This window comes from Rhinopithecus bieti, unplaced genomic scaffold (genome assembly GCF_001698545.2).
Source record: "Rhinopithecus bieti isolate Rb0 unplaced genomic scaffold, ASM169854v2 scaffold_18354, whole genome shotgun sequence".
Lineage (NCBI taxonomy): Eukaryota > Metazoa > Chordata > Mammalia > Primates > Cercopithecidae > Rhinopithecus > Rhinopithecus bieti.
The window spans coordinates 3,894,150-3,901,968 of NW_016809835.1; the positions used below are offsets into that span (position 1 = coordinate 3,894,150).

At 44.1% G+C, this 7,819-nt stretch overlaps 1 protein-coding gene across 1 annotated transcript in view; it reads left to right on the forward strand.

Moving 5' to 3' along the window:
* Positions 1-71: 71 nt before the first annotated feature.
* The window catches only part of ARHGEF28 (Rho guanine nucleotide exchange factor 28), a 320,618-nt gene continuing 312,870 nt past the window's right edge, over positions 72-7,819 (forward strand). Inside the window, exon 1 of the mRNA XM_017890633.1 lies at positions 72-230. The gene's annotated coding sequence lies outside the window, so the exon portion shown is untranslated. The remainder of the gene's footprint in view (positions 231-7,819) is intronic.

Below are 7,819 nucleotides of genomic sequence, written 5' to 3' on the forward strand. Positions count from 1 at the left end.
GGGGGCGGCCCCCGCCGCGGGCGCAGCCAGCCCGGCCCGGGCGCGCGGCCGCAACTCCACCCCCTAAAGCCTGGCTTCAGTCCTGCAGCCGCCAGGCATTGGCATCGCCGGGGAGAGCCTTCCGGACTCCGGGCGGCGGCTGACGGGGGGCGCGTTCCGAGGCGCCCTCGGGCAGGGCGCGGGGGCAGCGCCTCGCCTGGGTTCTGGAGGCTGCGGGGCCATCGCTGCAGGTAAATGCTCTTTGGGGCTCCATGGTCTGCGTTTCCCTGCAGCTCTGGGCGGAAAAGTTTGCCCACCTGAGTTCGCATCCGCAGGGCCACTTTTTCCAGGGTCCCCAGGGATGCGAGGGTCAGCAGAGGTGACCGGGGAGCTCTGCAGGCGCTGCGGCGCGAGGGCTGGGCGCCGCCTCCCGCTCTCTCGGGAGCGGCAACAAGTGGAGAGGGCGGCGCAGCCTCGTGCGGCGGCGGCGGCAGCTGCGGAGCGCGGGGGTCGCTCGGGCGCACTGAGAGCTGGGGGCTGGGCTGGTGAAAGCCCAGCCAGTGTCCTTCGGGAGCCAGAGAAATAAACAGCGCTCCTGCGGTGGAGAAGGGAGAGCGTCGAGAGTTGGTGTCCGTTCTTCCCATCCATGCTTCTGCTCCGGGGCGGAGGGTGCTTGGCAGGGCCAGGACCGCAGAATGCAGACGGAGGGCAAGCTCAGGACACACGCTCTACTACTTACTCGTGTGGAAGCATTTGCTGTGTTTCAAAAGGCATTTATAGTTACCTTGGTTGGGAAAGGCGGTCAGAATTATGTGGGACTCCTTACGCTTATTTCATGCATTTGTTTCCCCTTAAATACCCGGGGTGTATGTGGTGGTGCCACAGCCTTCTCGTGCTTAGGGTTTCCGAATGACAGGCAGGTGTTTGGCCAAGAAGGCACCATCTGGGTCGAAGGCTGTATGGAAACTGGGTGCTCAGGCGGCCCTGGAAACCCAGCTTTGGTTTCCCAGAGACCAGTTAGATTTCTAAGAAAGAATCCATCTCTAGAGGCCCACAGCGTCCCCGCATTGGTTGACTGGGTGGGCCGAGGAACAGTGGTAACATCTGTATTTGCGCAGCTTCTCCCGCCTAGACCCCGGTCTGCGTCTCCACAAATCTCCCCACACCAGGAGTTACAGAGGTTCACCACAGACCACACCAATTGGGCAAAATACCAAAGAAAGTAAGGTCTTTAATATTCGTTTATAAAGAACTGATCACTTGGGATTCCATGGGGACCCTGGCTTTCTGAAGCGTTGTTATCTTGTGTTCCTAGGCCCTGAAGCTGTCAGGGGTAAGTGAAATCCTGTTTTCGCTGCAAAAACAAATCAAGGACCTGCCCTTGTTAGGTTCTGTGGCATCTACTTTGTACATGACAATCCAAGCAGAGTGGTAACTTCTGGGAAACCTGGGAAGGTTTCTCCAGATCTGTCCTGGGTTTTTAGTTACACATTCTTAAAGCACATGGGTATTTGCCTAATCTTGATTAATAGCCCAGAGTAACCCCTTTGGAGTATTTGGAGAAAAGAGATGAATACTGCAAAACCCTTTGGAATTTTTAATACAACATAGTATTGCAGTGTAATGTTCTGATGTGAACTTTGTATGTGATTATTGTGCTGATTAACTTTGATCAAATAGGAATTTGGCCAGCATCAGATATTATAGCTAATGGTTAGGGAAACTGAGGCACAGAGCTAGCTATAGAGTGTGTGACTCAGATGAATGTCTTGGGTAAGGGGAGAATGGTGAACAGAGAATCAGTGTTTGTTCAGCTTTTGACTTTTTTTTCCTTATCAAAACCACACAATCTGGCCAGCTAAGAACAGGTTGTATAACAGGCATGTCATTAGACTTTCCTCTGAAGTACCCAATTGTCTTTTAAGCAGTTTATAAATGCTTAAACGTACAGAAGAAAATAGTAGTTAATAACTAAGTTTCTATGAAATGTCTCAGAAGACTCACTTGGGTGGGTTTAATACTTTTTTTTTTTTAATCATGTGAGTACTGCAGAAGAGTTTGGAATGTTTTCTTATTGTGTTCTTATAAGAAACTGCGCTTGTGGCTAAGACTTAAATTGGGCAGGAATTTCAGGTGAGCTCTGATACATGACCTCCTTTAGTATGCCCCGTGAGAAAAGACTATGTGTTCTAAGTAGGTATTAAAACAAATTGCAGCACATACTATTACTTTTATATTAAACATTCTGTTCACCACTATATTGGTACCCAAGCTCCAACAAGTCCTGCCAGTTTATGACCAAGGACTGAATTCCAAGAAAAAAAGATTCATGATATAAATGTTGGAAAAGCCTCAAAAAAGATTCATGATATAAATGTTGGAAAAGTCACCTAAATTACCTAGGCTGACTATAATTTTATTATGCTTTTATTTACTAATCAGATATGACAGATCTGGTTTGGGTAGGTTTTGTGTAATTGCATTTGTATTTATGTTGCTTTTAGTGAAGCAGAGTAGCTCTGGGATTCCCCCCTGCCCCCAGCCCCCGCCCATAACCTCAAATATTTGTTATGAAGAGGTGGGCCAACCTGGGCAACTCCTACTGAGGATGTAAAAGCAGTGTTACATTTGAAGTGCACCAAATTCAGGGAATTCTGCCATGCTAAAGTTGTGCTGTAAATATGCCACCCTGTCAGGCTTGAGTCCACATCTCTTACTTAGGCAAAGCTGGGCTTTGAGATATTTTTCTTACTTAAGAAGTGTAGGTCAGGTCTTGTATCACAGAACATTTTGCTCTGATTCGATGACACTCTGTCATTTTGTTCAGTCTCTGTGACCCTTAGTTCTTTTGTTATTATCATGGTATTGGAAGTTCTCAGAAGCCCAAAGCAGTGTCACTCTACTGTTTTGCCATTTTGACAATCTCTATTATGGGGCTCTCTTTCTGAACATGTTCTTCATTTACATTCATTCAACTAATATTTGTTGAAGGCTTACTATGTGCCCAGCACTGCTCTTTGCTTTGATTCTCTGATCTTTGGATTCCATGTTGAAGGTGACACTTTTCCGGCTTTAGAGTTTTTAGAGTCTGTTGCATTTTCAGAGTAGACTTTTGCATACTCCACATTAAGACATTTGGCTGGCCAGGGTGGGAGTGATGGCTCACACCCATAACCCCAACACTTTGGGAGGCTGAGATGGGAGGATTGCTTGAGCCCAGGAGTTCAAGACCAGCCTGGGTAACATGGCAAAACCCTGTCTCTACAAAAAATACAAAAACTAGCCAGGCATGGTGGTGTGTGGTGTGTGCCTGTAGTCCCAGCTACTTGGGAGGCTGAATGGGGGAGGATAGCTTGAGTTGGGGAAGTTGAGGCTGAAGTGAGCTGAGATGGTGCCACTACATTCCAGTCTAGGTGACAGAGCAAGACCCTGTCTCAAAAAAAAATTAAAGACATTTGGCTGGCAAAATAAGTCATGTAACTTATTTTTTTGTGTGTGCGATAGTGCATCTTCTTAATTGACTTCCATTTTTCCCTTGAAATTTGATCTCAGGCACAATAGTAATTTGCTTATTTGTAACATTATTGCTCCTGGACTTCTTCTCCTGGATAACCAAGATAATGAGATCTGACATCATTTTTTAATGAGAGAAAGCAAAAAAGCATATAATTGAATAGTGGGCATTTGTTCCAGTGATGTTGGTTTTGAACACTTGTATAAAAATGTATTTTAATTTTCAGAGGTGTTTTCTCTTGTTTTAGTTTAATCTTTGCCTCAATTATAAGTAACTCGAGGTTTGATTTCTGTAGAAAGTTAACATACAAGTGATGTTCTCTTAAGAGCAGATGAAAATGTATCTATGAATGAGGACCAACAGGCAGAAATCAGCAGTGGTGGCTTTGCTTTCCATAGTAGCCTGTTCAGAAGAGATCCTTCCGTAACCGGCAGGGAAATAACATTCTGCCTATTTCAAGTTGCAAGCTTTGTGTGACTGCTGTGCACATGATCATTGTGCCTTTAAAAAATATACACTTGAAATGTTAATATGCTTCAAATATATATATATATATATATACATAGTTCTTTACTTATTATATTTATATATAGTCATTATAGGTTACTATGCCATCGCCATTGCATCTATTAATGACATTTATGGTTTAGCTCTTCAATTCATTATCAGACACTAGTGACCATGCCCTTTGTGTTTAAGGCTTACTCCTTTTCTTCCATCATTTTATAATTCAAGAAATTACATTTCATAAATTCTCAGGAAGTTATTTAGAATGTGGACTTTGGAGCCAGACTGTTTGGGTTAAATAGCCCCAGCTTTGCCCTGGCTATGTGACCTCTCTCTACCTCAGGTTTTTCCGTTTGTAAAATGCGGATAATAATAGTAACCTGCTTCAACTGTTGTGAGGACTCCGTGATTTAATTTACAGAGAACCCTCCTGGTAGTGCCTGACAGAGAGTAAGTGATGATTGTAGTTATAGCAAATGGAAAATAACCATTTAAAAAGAATGAAAGGGGTAGCAGGTTTTTCAGCTTTCAGAAGGCAGTGAGATGTCAGTGTGACCCCAGGAGAAATTGCCCTAGGCTGGGAGTTGGATGAAGGGATGAAGTCCTCTGGCTTTCCAGTTTTGTGACCTTGGGTGAGTATTCCTTCTGGAACCCTTTCTGGTCCCAGTTTCCTCATTCAGTAAAATGGAAAGGATTAGACTGGATGGTCTCTAAAAGCAACCCATTTTTTAACATTCTACTTGGTCGTGATGAGTAGAATTTGAATGTGATGTATTAGTCAATTTGCTTTACTTGTCTTGGTCAACACTACTAGAAATGTACTGTCTACAAGGTTAGCATTGTGCCTGCAACAGGCATTTGAATAGATGATGAGCTGCCACTCTTATTACCTTATCTCTCCTTGACTACCAGTCATCAGGGTGAAATGACTTGGACTTATCTTCCTGGACTTAGTCCAAAGAGATTTCAGACATGCAAGTCCAGATCCTTTGTGTGGGCCATATGGCTGCCCTAGTCCTCTTCTTCTGAAGAACCCCTCATGTAGAAGAGGGGTGGTACAGTTCTGGAAAGGGGAAAGACAAGTGGGTGGTTTAATTTTATGATAAAAATAATTTCTATCAGGCAAAGAAGTCTCAGGAAGGACTTCTAAGTATGGTGAAAAGCAAGAGATTTTCAATGGGCTGGATGGTTCAGACAAAGTCCCTCAGGGGCTTATATTTTTGTCTTTTCCCACTAAGACCCTGATTTATTGTCTGTACATTGTCACTGGTTCTTTGTCAACAGTGCTTCTCCTTTTCTTGCTTCACCAGCCTCCTGGTTTGCTGTATGATCAGGTGTTAGAGTTCTGAAAGGTAGGGGATGTTCAGTGATTAATGAGACTACTGACTATGGGTTCTTTACTTTGAGCCTCTAACCCAGGATTTCAAGCCCTGTTGTTCACTGGAACCACCTGGGTTCAGAATCTCTCAAGTGGACTTAGCATCATTTTCTAAAGGGGCGATTCTAATGTACAGCTGGGTTTGATAGCTACTTTCCTAATAATCTTTAGGTGTTTCTGGCTTCCTACATCGCACAGTGCCTAGGGAAAGGGTAACACCTGCTATTTCTCATGGTGTTATTTTTATGCTGTTGGTGGTGTGTCAGCTGTCCCCTGCTGTTTCCCCCTTGTGAACTCTCCAGTTCTGTTAGCCAGTACTAGTAACTGCCTATGGAACACGTGTGTTTCTAACTTCTTTGACTTTTTCATAGTGGGCCCTTTTCCCCCCCTCGCCAACATGTATTGCATTCCTCAAAGCCCAGCTTAAACCACTTTCTCTCTGTAACCTTCAACTAACTTAGTAGCAACTGTGCTGCTTTCCCTTCTGAACTCCTATCACTCTCTCGTTTTTTACTTACCTCCTGCCCCTGGGTTCATTGTGTGTTCCTGTATGTAAGTCTCAACTTTACATCATGACTGTAGCCCATTAATGACAGGGACCCTGATTTAGGCTACTTTGTAGGGTGCTCAAAGCAGAATATACACATGTTGGTTGGTTATTTAGTTATTTTGCTAACTGTCATCTCAAGTCCTTCTTGTTTACAGCACCACTGCAAGGACTACTGGGTATCCGATGTGGATTGTGTTGGAAAACACTGGGATGCAGGGGGAGAAGGGCAAAGTTTACTCAGGAAGTAGACAGTCCTTCCCAGATGTAAATGGGAGACCTCATGGACCTCTCAGGAAATTGTATCAACCTGCATGGGGAAATGAATGAAATTCTTGATTAAAATCTGAGTCTTTGGATTGAAAGAAGCCTAAAAGTTTTTCTCTAGTCTCCAGAAGGTGCACAGTTTCCCCGCATGGCCTATCTCCAAATGGTTGACCAGTCTGTCCTTGAATACCTTCAGTGATGAGGACCTCATGGCCATAAAGATAATCCATCTATTTGGAAAGCTTAGGCTTTTAAAAACAATTCTCCCTCATCCTAAGTTTGTCGTATTTCTGCTGTGTGGAGGCCATTCTTTTTTTTGTTTTGTTTTATTTTTTTTTTTGAGATGGAGTCTTGCTCTGTCACCCAGGCTGGAGTGCAGTGGCCGGATCTCGGCTCGCTGCAAGCTCCGCCTCCCGGGTTTACGCCATTCTCCTACCTCAGCCTCCGGAGTAGCTGGGACTACAGGCGCCCGCCACCTCGCCCAGCTAGTTTTTTTGTATTTTTTAGTAGAGACGGGGTTTCACTGTGTTAGCCAGGATGGTCTCGATCTCCTGACCTCGTGATCCGCCCATCTCAGCCTCCCAAAGTGCTGGGATTACAGGCTTGAGCCACCGTGCCCGGCCATAAACAATTAATTATATATCTGTCTTCAAGTCTTCTTTTATTGAGGTTGGAAAATAAAAATCTGTTTCTTCAGCCCTTGTTAAGTGACATGATTTTGAATCCTTTCACAAACCTGAATATTGGACATATTCCAATTCGCTATTTTCTTTTTAAAATGTAATTCTTCCAGATGCTATCTAACAATGTAGAGCAGCAGTCCCCAACCTTTTTGGCACCAGGGATTGGTGTTGTAGAACACAATTTTTCAATGGACTTGGGTGAGGGGGATGGTTTCAGGATGATTCAAGTGCATTATGTTTATTGTACATTTTATGTAATGAAATAATTATGCAACTCACCATAATGTAGAATCAATGGGAGCCCTGAGCTTGTTTTCCTACTACTAGATGGTTCCATCTGGGGTTGATGGGAGACAGTGACAGATCATCAGGCATTAGAGTCTCATAAGAAGCCCACAACCTAGATCCCTTGTGTGTGCAGTTCATAATAGTTTACAGTGTTCGCGTTCCTATGAGAATCTAGTGCCACCACTGCTCTGATAGGAGGTGGAGCTCAGGCAGTAATGTGAATGATGGGGAGCGGCTATAAATACAGATGAAGCTTCGCTCGCTTGCCTGTTGCTCAACTCCTGCTGTGTGACCTGGTTCCTAACAGGCCATGGACCTGTACTGGTCTGTGGCCCCGGGAGTTGGGGACCTCTGGTGTAGAGCACAGATCTGTCCCCCTTTCTTCTAGGGAAGGAGTGATAGCTCATGATTAAGATTAGCAGCTGCAGGTCAGAGAGACTTGGGGAGACTCATGGCATGCTGCTTCTAGCTTGTCTTGGCCAAGTCACCTAAACTTTTAGCCTCAGTTTTTGTCTATTTCTCTCATAAGATTATAAAAAGGACTCAATAAGATAGTCTATATAAAGTGTTTAGCACTGAACCTAAGATAGAATAACTCCTCAATAAACAATAGCTTTAAATTTTTTTTTTTTTTTTTTTTTTTTTTTTTTTTTTTT